The 12,413-nt window shown below is 35.9% G+C and overlaps 1 protein-coding gene across 1 annotated transcript in view; it reads left to right on the plus strand.

Annotated features, from left to right (window-relative positions):
- LOC115438644 (oocyte zinc finger protein XlCOF15-like) overlaps nucleotides 1-12,413 on the plus strand; it is a 143,125-nt gene that overhangs the window by 55,668 nt on the left and 75,044 nt on the right. The gene's annotated exons all lie outside the window — the stretch shown is intronic.

Genomic DNA, 12,413 nt, shown 5'->3' on the forward strand with positions numbered 1-12,413 from the left:
GAAGTCCTCTGGTTCTTATTTACAATGTCCAGCCTGTTTGCCAAGTATAACTATTCCTGATGTTAGCATGAACTCAGATTAGATCATATGGTTTTTCAGATCAGGCAGTACTTAATTGGTCTGTTTAGACATGGCCTCAAGTTGGCATAATTGTTAGCAAATGCAACTGTATCTGTATTCTGTTGGGTTTCTGTAAATTGACTTAGAGTCTGGTTTTGACCAACTCTATATATAAAATGTCAAGAGATAACTTTTTTTGTGATCTGGCGCTATATAAATAAAAATTGATTGATTGAGTGATTTAATTGGTTTTCCCCTGTAAGTCGCTTTGGAAAAAAGCGTCTGCCAAATGCGTAAACATAAACATAAACATATTTTATAATATGGCCAAGTGGCCTCTGTGTGTGTGTGTGTGTGTGTGTGTGTGTGTATGTGTGTGTGTCCAGGGATTCACACAAAATCTGTACAGAGCTGACTGCTGCAGTTTGTCATATTTATGTATTTTTGGTCAAGGAAGACAATAGCGAAAACGGCAAGTTGATAGGACCAATATTTTGGGAGATATTAGTAATTTTGGAATACAATAGCTTTACAATCATATTGCTATGGCCAGAACACTTCGGTGGTGACTGCAGGACAAATGTTGTATAGCATGCAGAAATACACAACAGCATAAAAACTGACACATCTGGAACCCATGGATCCCCATGGGTCAACACTCTAGTTTGTTATTATTTATAAGTGGCTTAAATTTCTTAGTGAGTTTTAATTTTACAGTGCCAGTCAGTGTTTTTGGTGTTTTCAATAAGGGAGCATTAGCTTGGCAAGTATCACCCCTCACTCTTCTGCATTCTCTTATCTGAATATGGACTTTTATTTCTAAAAAAAAAAAGAAAGAAATTAGAATGCTGAATGCCATTTATACTTTAGTGAAGTTAAAGCACCCAGTTACATTTTACCATTGAGGGATCATGTTATATAGTAAAGAAAATATAAGTCCTGTATTCACCAAATCATTACAATAAAATGGATTTTTAATACTTTTGAAGATACTGAAAGAGCTTCAACTGTAAATATTTGAGTGATTATTTGTGCACAAATTATTAATTTACAAAGTAATTTCAAAGTTGTGATGAATGCTAATTGTTTCAATTAGTTGTCAGTTTTCGTGGTTCAAGTATATTTGTAGTTTATTTGTTTTATTACAAGTCTTTGCCTGCTTAAAATGAGTCATAGACAAGACAGAATTTCTAACTACTAATTATACACAAATAATCTTCGCACATGTCTTGGTAATGCAGAGTGAGATATCGCCAGTTCAATTCTTCTGGATCATCTTCTCGTACACAAAAGATCTTTGTCGACATGCGACTTTCCATTGGGACTGGGGACACGCGCACGCGGAACGTTAAAGGAGCAGTCCGTCACTTTTCAGTTTGGACAAGTGAGACACTCGGCTGATGTCACTTCCCCCTCCAATCAGAGCCTGATGTGCTCATCTGAGGAGCCAATAGGAAGGCAGATAGACAGACAGCTTCACAGCACATTCACCTGTATGTGAATGTGCCATGTGTCAGGAAATTTACACTCAAAACAGTAAAAATGACTGAAATACTTCTGTTGTCATGATAAATGTCTGAGCTTTAACCTCCTCATAACTCACAGAAAAGTTATGCATGATGGTGACTGCAGCACTGTTCATATTTTAAAGGGCTGTGTTCAGACAAAACCAGATTTATTGCATTCATTTTCTGATGTTTTATACCATGTTCCATTCCATACATATCAGATATTTCTAATGTGCGGCTTCTTGTCATGTTGACAGGTCACAATAAATCATGACTTTAACCTTTAGAACCCATTTAGTTCAGTTTTTTGTGTGTCATAGAGTGTGTCCGATTCAGATTAATTTTATTTATTTATTTTAACCCTTTCATGCATGACGTGCTCATTTGTGGACATATAGGCCCTGTCCATACGAAGACAGTTTTGGTGACCCTTTTGCCGCATTGTTCGGCATTGTTCCTAGAGGGCTGCAGCTACCAGCAGGTGGACACAAGGTGGTTGCCTTCAGTACTCTTTTGGCACGCTGCCTTATTCTTACAAGGTGGAAGGAACCTGCTCCACCTTCTGTTGGACATTGGGTCACAGAAGTGATCTGCAATCTTAAACTTGAAAAAATCCGATACACATTGTGTGGATCTGAACAGAAGTTTCATAAAGTGTGGAAATCTTTCTTAAAGGTGCGGGAGACTTTCATGACCAATTTTTCATCAAATCTGTAAAACCTCAGTCATATCCTCAGTATCATGAATCTGTAAGTCTTTGTGTGATTACTCACCTGAATCTCTTGCATTACGGTGAACAATTTCTTAGTGCCATCCACCATAAACAAACCATGTGTTTACAAACAGAGCCGGGAGGGAACTCGGGCATCTTCGGAATTTTGTCGCAACGTGCATTGTGGGAAAGGGAGGTTCACACAGCTGCCTGCAGCGGCAGCGGCAGTGCAACCATATGACATTATATGAATGAAACAAACACAACATGAAAACGTCTGAAACGCGGAAACGGCTGGAGGAATATGCATAGAGGGAGGGGAGCTCCTGCCGTTTCCGTGTTGTGTCTGTTCTAGCTGCCTCTGTCAGGCGGCTGCGCGAGCATCCATTTCCCACAATGCATGTCGCGACAAAATTCCGAAGATGCCCAAGTGACCTCCCTGCTCTGATTATAACACATGGTTTATTTCTGGTGGATGGCACTAAGAAACTGTTCACCGTAATGCAAGAGATCCAGGTGAGTAATGACAGAAAGACTGACAGATCCGTGATACTGAGGATATGACTGAGGTTTGACAGATTTGATGAAAAATTGGTCATGGAAGTCTCCCACACCTTTAATCTTTTTTGACAATCCTACGATGCATGTACAAGGCCCTTAACACCGTGTGTATGTAACACTCTGGTATGTAATTTTATTTTTATCCACAGTGCCATATTGTATATCGTCGGCTTCCTGATAAAACCTGCTAAGTGACATTTTTGGTTGGGAATAAAAACCTGCTATCTCCCCTATTAAAGCTTCAAATTTCACTCTCCTGTGAAAGTTGTTTGACTTCCATCATAAGTACCAACATTAAAGGAACAGATTTTTTTTGTCATATTTCACAGTTTCCTGTTATATAAACAGTTTTTTTCTTTCTCCTGTAAAATTTACCAAAAGTCACATAGCAGGTTTTATCAGGAAGCCGACGATATGCACATAGATCTGGTGACGGCAAGGGGTTTGGGAGGGTTAAGTAGGTTTTGTTTGATTTTTTTTTTTCTTTTTTTTATGTGTGTGAATACCTGTGTGTATTCTGTATTTTGAAATTTAATAAACATATCTAAACAGAAGACGGTTTCAGTCGTATCTGCAAAAGTTTTGTATCGGATAGACATTTTGTCCACATGAAACCGGCATTTTCAGTCTCTGAAACCACAACTTTTTGAAACTGAGTCCCAAAGTGGATACATTTGAGAATGCCAGTTTCACATCTTCATCTGTGCGACCAAACTGCAACTTTTCTAAAACGATGATGTCATAGCCCCACCTCTATAACCTTTCACCCCTGAAGCAAGACACCACTTCACAACAACAACAACAACAACAATGGCGGACAATGTAGTGGTGCTCACGCTATAACAGCTATTGAGCTTATTGGAAATACTAAATCAAAATCTTCAGCTACTCTTTCATTACAATGAGTAACAAACAATCATAGCAACAATATTCACAACATGCTCTTGGATCTACTGTGGAGAGTGGCAACCAGAAGGACAACATGCTCCACATCTTCTTCTTTGTTTCGTATGAGAGCCTTACAACACCACATACAGGCCTGGCATTTGTATTACATCATTTTCAGTCATTTGCAGTGGGTTCATATGGAACCAGATATTCCTTGAAACGATTCTGTGTTTATGGTGCACTTTTTTGAAAACGACAAAGAAAAAGATCAGATAAGAAAAGACGTTTTGTGTGGACATGAGCTGATCTTAACTGTTTAATACTTGTTGATCCACTAATTCTATCAATCCATGTCAATAATTGGTGTAAAATACAGTTTGTCGTCTTTTCATGGTCATCAGATATGACCCATTTGGATGTTCAGAGGCTCCATAGTTACCATGGAAACACCATCATCTTCTACAACATTGATTCACCCGTAAAACCCAAGGAGTTGGATCAATGACAGTGGATGGAGACACTAGGTTTATGCTCAGTTAATAATACAATTTACTGAAAAAGGCCCTTTTAATTAAGTTTTCTCTCCTTCTGATATAATAACCCTTAACTTTAATCTGAGCTTTAATGAACATCTTCATGATTAGGAAATGAAATATTGGAAAATACCTGATTTTCACGTAAAAATGCAAAATATAGGTGATATTATTATAATAAATGGTGAGAAATCACGTAAGAAAGCTTAAATAGAAAGAAAAAAATCATCTGTGAACTGTCCCAAAAATACCACTGGGTCTTTGTGGGTTAAAATGAATAACCATCATCCAAATGTAAGACAACACATAAATAATCATTATGTCTGCTAGGGAGATGTAACAAAGGTCTGGAATCTTAAATATAATGCTTTTCCAGAATCCTTATGCAACATTCTGAACATTACTTTCATACTTCGAAAATACGACTCAGTTATTTTTAGAACTAATTTGAGAGCTTTTTAAGAGTAACAGTGAAACTGACATTTTGGCTTTTGGATATACTGCAGTGATTACAGTCTGTGATGTCAGTGGATATGGTACAAGTGGTGGCAGCCACACTAACGTACCTCACTGATGAATGGCAAATAGACAAAGGTAAGATGAGAATGATTTAGCTCAGTCTACTGGAAAAAGTGATCCAAACATCAAATATGGGACAGAACTAAAATACATGATTTAGTGCAAGCAGATATGTTTAAAAAAAAAAAAAAAAAAAAAAAAAAAAAGGAGATATAACATTCATATGATCTGATGAAATCATTAACATGTGGAATGAGGAAATTTTAACATTTTACTGGAAAAACCATGCAATTTTGTCAGAGGTATCACATTATTAAAGTGTTTCAGTCCATCGATTGATCCATTAATGAATCAGTAATTTCAGTTCTAAAGCTGTCAGATAAAGTGAACAAGTGGTGCCAGGTACAACAAACCCCGCCCCTTGCATGTCTATGCATATGGTGATGTCAGCATATCAATTGCCTCTATATATGTGGCAAGTTTGAAGTAAATTTAAACAAAACTGATGTTTTTACAGACATTTGAAATGTTGGCCATTATAAGTAAATGGGAGAACAAAAAAGACTATAAAAATTCATAACAAATTTGAACTTTGACCTATGTTTTCTAAAATGTAATGACATGTATTCTGGGTCACCAGCAATCTATAACCAAATTTGGTATGAATTCAATAAACAGTTTTGCTGCTACAGATTTTTGAAATTCTATTCATTTTAAGTGAATGGGTAAAAAAAAAAGATTTTAAAAATTCATTAAAAACATTTGAACTTTGACCCACTTTTCCCAAAACTGAATCAGATCTCTTCTAGGTCACTGGCAATCTATAAACCCAATTTGGTCTGAATTAAAGAAATGGTCCAGTAAAAGTCCCAACAGCTCAAGGTGACTTTTCAATTACAGTTCTTGACTAAATGCATTCACTCTCCAGCCTGAGAAAAGACATGTAAGTGGCAAACCAAAGTAAACCATCCATCCACAGGAGATATTAGAGCCCAAACAATGGCCTCTGAACAATAAATAAAACACCAATAATCACACTTAAACAGGAAACATCTGGTCATTTTGACAGAAGCCTAATTCACAATAATAGCATGAAATGAAATCTAGTGAAAAATATGGATTTTACAATAAAAAAAAAAATATTCAGAAAAAATCTCATTAAGGTATGTGTAAAAAGATACAGTCAAGGAAAAAATTATTAGACCACCCTTGTTTTCTTCAGTTTCTTGTTCATTTTAATGCCTGGTACAACTAAAGGTATATTTGTTTAGACAAATATAATGAGAACAACAAAAATAGCTCGTAAGAGTCTAATTTCAGAGCTGATATCTATCCATTTTCCATGTTTTCCTGATAATAACCAAAATCAATTAAGTTCTTACATCACTGTACTGCCAAAAACAGTGCTTTTAGGCATTCCATGTTTTCTTGTCTGTCTGTTTTAGTCACATGATACACACAGGAGTTAGTACTTGATTGCATAACCATTGTTTTTGATGTCATTTGATGGTCTAATAATTTTTTTCCGTGACTGTATGTGATCAGTGGTTGCATAAAAAATATGAACAAACTGACATATGTTGTTACAGTAAAAAACAAACAAACAAAAAAACAATTAAGATGCATTTAAAAAAGTTTATCAGTTCTCAAATCTTGTAAGAGTCAGCCACAAGTTTGCTGTAACATTCTTGTGGTTGATGCTTCCTCCCCAGCAGACAGTAGCATAGAGGAGTTCACTGGATACAGCTGAGTGATAAAACATGTGCAGCATCTTAAAGCAGAAGTTCCTGAACCTTCATAGGAAAAATAGCTGACTTTTTTAGATAGAGCGTATTTTCAGTTTATTGTTTTGGATTTGATTTGAAGTTAGAATTGTCTTAATATTATATTAATTTGTGGTGAGGTTCAGTTCACTTTGCACACAAACATCTACTTCAAATGTACCATCAAGACCTTTAAATTTAATCAAGAAATCAAAAAATGTAGTTCTGTTTTTTTTTTGTTTTGTTTTTTTGTTTTTTTTTACATTTCTGCACTTCTACTGGTGGAAACTAGTGTGGATTTCTTACACCTCTGTGCTGTTATCCTGCTGTTAATGTCTTAAAGCAGGGGTGTAACCAGCCCACCAAAGGGTCCATTCTGGCCCATGGGATGAATATGCAGAGTGTAAAAATTACACTGCAGATATTCACAGTCAAGGGTGTCGAACTCATTTTAGTTCATCAAGTAAAATAATAGTATAATAACCAATAGATAATGACAACTCCAAATTTTCTTCCTGGTTTAATGTGAAAAAATAACATTAGGCAATAAAAACATTTGCATAAACAAATTATACTTTAACAATAAAATGTGAATAACCAGAACAAATATGAACAACCTGGAATGTCTTAAGAAAAATAAGCACAATTTTAACAATATTATACCTGTTACTAAATGTTTTGGGGAATTTGTAGGTCCACGGTGATCTGTAAGTTGTACTACTACTACTACTAATAATAATAATAATAATATGAGATGTAATATTGTTGAAATTGTTCTTATTTTGGTTCCAAACTCCAAAATTTTAACAATATTTGACCTGTTACCAAATGTTTATGTAACATTGTGTATAACGCACATGTATAAATGACAAGTTCAGGCATAATATTGTTAAAATTACACTTCTTTTTCTTTTCATTTCACATTTCAGTTTTTTTAAGGTTATTCACATCTTTTATGTAAGAGATAGTTGGTAAGTGTAAATGTTTTCATAATTTAATGTTTTTTTATTGTACTGAAGCAAAGGGAAAATGGAGTTGTCATTATTTATAGGTTATTATGTTTTGTTTATATTTTTTTTTTTTTTTACATTTCCAGCCTGCTTGAGATCATATTGGGCTGAATGTGGAACCTGAACTAAAATGAGTTTGACAGCCCGGTGTTACAGAGAAAATCACATTTATTTTCAAAGCTGCTGCTCCCCCTGGTGTACATAGCCACCCATTACAGTCTGACATTGGTGACAATGGCCACTTAATTAAACATGATAAAGACAAGTTTCAGAAAATATAAAAATGAACATCAACTGCTTTGTCCTCTTCTGGTATAGATTGTTTTTTTTGTTTGTTTGTTTTGTTTTTTTACTCCCATTTCACTTTAAATATTAATGCTCAGAACAACACACAACTGTCTCACATACAGCAGGAAGACTGACTTGTGCTAACAAATGTTTGTTTGTTTTTTGGCTGAACTTTCTGTGACCACATACTCCATGTGCAGTGTAGTGGTCCCCGGAGAAGTGGGTATACTCTCAATTTTTGCCTTCTTTTTTTTTTCCCAGTGGTCCAGAAAAACGGTGACATATAAAGACTCCTCTATTTACTTTACCCAAAAATCTGTCAGTAGTCTTTGTTTACTATTATAAATTTACCATGACTTGATCAGGAGCAGTTTGTAGGTTTTACTGGTCACACAAGCAGCTGCATGAATGTAAATGTATTCAACATGAGGCAAACATAGAATAACATTAGCTTTTCATACACGCTAACCCACTCACACAGTTTAACTAATGGTGACAAAATCTCTTCTCTAAATGTGCAGTCATGTGGCCAGCAGTTTAACCCTTTCATGCATAGTGGTCACTACAGTGGACAGTTACTCTACAGCTTTACTCTTGTATATTCATGGGTTTTGTTGTTTTAGTTCCATATCAGCCAACACAGTGGACACTTATGCATCATCTCATAAACTGCAGTTCATACCATTATTGTAACTCTGCTGTTCTTGATTGGTTCTTGAGTGGAAATCAATTGTTAATATTTATTTTTTGCATATTATCTCCATGAAGTGAGTAATAACTAGTATTAGAATATGTTAAAATGTGAGGAAAACATCAGATTAGCTGCATTAAACATGGTTTCATTTCACTGTTTTCATATCACTTTATGATATTGGGTTTTAAATACATGTTTCTTTGCTTCAAGGATAAAATTCATGGTGTCGCTTTGTGGACATTTTTGTTACTCCATGAAAAACAGGTTGATTAAAAAAAAAAAAATTCAGTCACATTTTTTTTTTTTTTTTATGCCTAAAGAGGAATAAAAACACTCGGGATAAAAAGTCTTGATTAAGGTTCTCATAATTCATGCACGAAAGGGTTAAAACAGTGACTCATTTGGAAACAACCTTAAGACTTACCTCAGAAATATGTGTGTGCAGTGACCTGTCAATCAACTGGGGTGGTACTGGCACCTGAGGTGACTAATCAGGTTCCAGAGGTGTTCAGCGTTAATTAGCAATAATTTCCTCAGCATGACATGCCCTACTCTACCTCTGATTGGCTCATCAGTCCTCATGCCTAAAGGTAACCAATCTAAGCAGTGAAGGCAATGAATACTAGCCAATTAGAGGCAGAGTAGGGCGGGTCATGGCTTCACCATCCTGGGGAAAACATGGGCAATTTGGCTCAGATACGACTGAATGGTGCGCATCAGGGGGATTTAGAAGTGGGTATACCCAGTACTGACTGGAAAATAAGTGGGTACGCTCCAAATACCCCCATATACCCTGGACTACACCTCTGTCCATGTGGATCTGGTTGTCAAGTATAATTTTTACCTGCACTTTCCTCAAATAAAGTAATGCTGATATTGTCAGAAAAATCAAATCAGATCACATTATTTAAAGGATATTTTGGATGGAAATAGTTGCATATTATCACCGCTGCTTGATTGCAAGTTCTATGACAGATTTAACACCTTTATTTAGCATGTTGTACAGTAATAAGGTAGAAAGTTATGGATATTTTAATAGCTTTGAGAGGAGTTTTACAGTTTGGCTGGAAATATACTGCATAAAATATGACAGAGAAGAAAATGCAGAAAGGAATGAGAGACAATAATAAACACATACATATACAAGTGTGTATATCAAGGCCAAAACTGACTGAACATCTGTATCCCTGGTGTGAAAGAAAGAAAGAAAGAAAGAAAGAAAGAAAGAAAGAAAGAAAGAAAGAAAGAAAGAAAGAAAGAAAGAAAGAAAGAAAGAAAGAAAGAAAGAAAGAAAAACTGAAGGAAGGCAGGCAGATGATTGGAAGGATGGTCGGTAGGAAGACAAGAAACAAGAAAAAAGAAGGAAAGACAAATGGAACAAAAGTTTAGAAAGGAAGGAAAGAATGAAGGAAGGAATAGTGAAGGAAATAGGAGTAGGATGTATAGAAGGAAGGAAGGAGAGAAAAGAAAACAGAAGAAATGACTCACACATACTGACAATGACGATAAGTTTGAGGTTCAGATATTTCCTCAAACAGCGGTACAAACTCAGCACCTGTGATAAACAAACACAATAAATAGCAATAAAACTACCAGCATAAACCTCACAGATCTGTGCAAAAACGGATAAAAACAAGTGACTGGAGGAGAAAATGTTTTCTGAGGAATTTCTGTAGAAAACATTTCTTCTGAAAATGACAAGCACTGGTAAAGATATTTATAACAGCACAAAATAATAAAGATAGATAGATAGAGGGAAGGAAAGGTCCGTTTATGTTCAGTAATTTCCCTTAATGGTAATAGAAACTCAACATCTGTGATAAACTGACAAACCCTACTGGAGAATTTGCATAAACAGCGCAACATTTCTACAGAAACCATAAAAAAGGGAAAAAACAAACAACAAAAACTGTTAGAGGAGAAAATGTTCCCAGTGGGATTTTATAAGAAAACGTTCCCCAAATGACCTAAACTGGTCAAGTAATTTATTACAGAACAAACAAATGAAGATTTTTCAGTGGAAGCTCAGAGCCTGTTTACACTGAATCATTCACACTCATAGATACAGTCACATTCAGATGTGAACCAACAGTGTGTACATGTGTCATTCTTCTGCAGACGCTGGCAGGAAGTCATTCATATTTGGAATAATATAGATTTACACAACAGTGCTTATGTTAGTGTCAAATAAAAATGCTCCTGTGCAGGGGTGCAGATAGGATTTTAGAACTGGGGGGGACCAAGCTGTAAATATTTGTGTGTGTGTGTGTGTGTGTGTGTGTGTGTGTGTGTGTGTGTGTGTGTGTGTGTGTGTGAGAGAGAGAGAGAGAGAGAGATTGACAGATGGATTAGTGCAGCGTCTGCAGTGATGCAGATGTTGTATCAGTCTGTTGTGGTGAAGACGGAGCTGAGCCAAAAGGTGAAGCTCTCGATTTACCGGTCAGACTTCATTCCTACTCTCACCTATGGTCATGAGCGTTGGGTCATGACTGAAAGGACAAGATCCTGGACACAAGCGGTTGAAATGAGTTTCCTCCGTATGGTGGCTGGTCGCACCCTTAGGGATAGGGGGAGGAGCTCAGTCACCAAGGAGCCTTCTGCTCCTGCACATCCAGAGGGGCCAGCTGAGGAGGCTAGAGCTAGAAGAGCTGGAGGAGGTGTCAGATAGACAGACAGACAGACAGACAGACAGACAGACAGATAGATAAATAGATAGATAGGCTTGACACCATGAAACGGAAAAAAGAAAGGAAGGTAAGCAGGTGAAAGAAGTACATGCAAGAAAGGAAAGAAGATAGAAGGGAAGAAAACAGTGAAGGAAAAATGGAGGCAAATAAGTAAAGAAAGAAAGGGGAAACCAGAAGAAAAGAAGACTGTCAGAAAACTGAAAACTGACACCAAAAGAGGAAAGAAAAGGTCCGTTTATGTTCCATGATTTCCCTAAATGGTAATAGAAACTGAACATCTGTGGTAAACTGACAAACCCAACTGGAGAATTTGCATAAATAGCAAAACATCTCTACAGAAACACACACAAAAAAGGGAACAAACAAACAAACAAACAAAAAAACTGTTAGAGGAGAAAATGTTCCCAGTGGGATTTTATTAGAAAATTTTTCCCAATTGACCAAAACTGGTCAAGTTATTTATTAAAGACAAAAAAATGAAGATTTTTCAGTGGAAGCTCAGAGCCTGTTTACACTGAATCATTCACACTCATAGATACAGTCACATTCAGATGTGAACCAACAGTGTGTACATGTGTCATTCTTCTGCAGACGCTGGCAGGAAGTCATTCATATGTGGAATAATATGGATTTACACAACAGTGCTTATGTTAGTGTCAAATAAAAATGCTCCTGTGTAGCTTTTTACAGTGGCTTTTTAGATTTCCTATGTTGTTTTTTTACCAGAGTTAAATTTGTCTTTGTTTTTATAATGGTTGTATTTTTTTTGTATTTAGCCAACTCTGCATCTTTTGTCATCACTTTTTTACTCCCCCCCCAATTGTTTTATGATTTGTGTACGGCACTTTGGCCAACTATTAAGTTTTTAAAGTGCTTTATGAATAAATTGATATGGCATGGCACGGTATCTTATGGTATGGTGCAGTAAGGTATATAACAAATAGTGATAAATCGCTTAAGAAAAGTTAAATACAGAGAAAAATGATTTGGGAACTGCCACAAAAGTAGTACTGGGTCTTTATGGGTGAATCTTTATTATTATTACCATTATTATTATTATTATTAGTAGTAGTAGTAGTAGTAGTAGTATTTAATAATAAGTATCAGTCATAGTATAGTATAGATATGCTTAGACCAGGAAGGTTATTATTGTTATTAATTATATAAGGAGAAGAGGTGGGAGTTTATAA

This window comes from Sphaeramia orbicularis, chromosome 18, assembly GCF_902148855.1.
Source record: "Sphaeramia orbicularis chromosome 18, fSphaOr1.1, whole genome shotgun sequence".
NCBI classification, from domain to species: Eukaryota; Metazoa; Chordata; class Actinopteri; order Kurtiformes; family Apogonidae; genus Sphaeramia; species Sphaeramia orbicularis.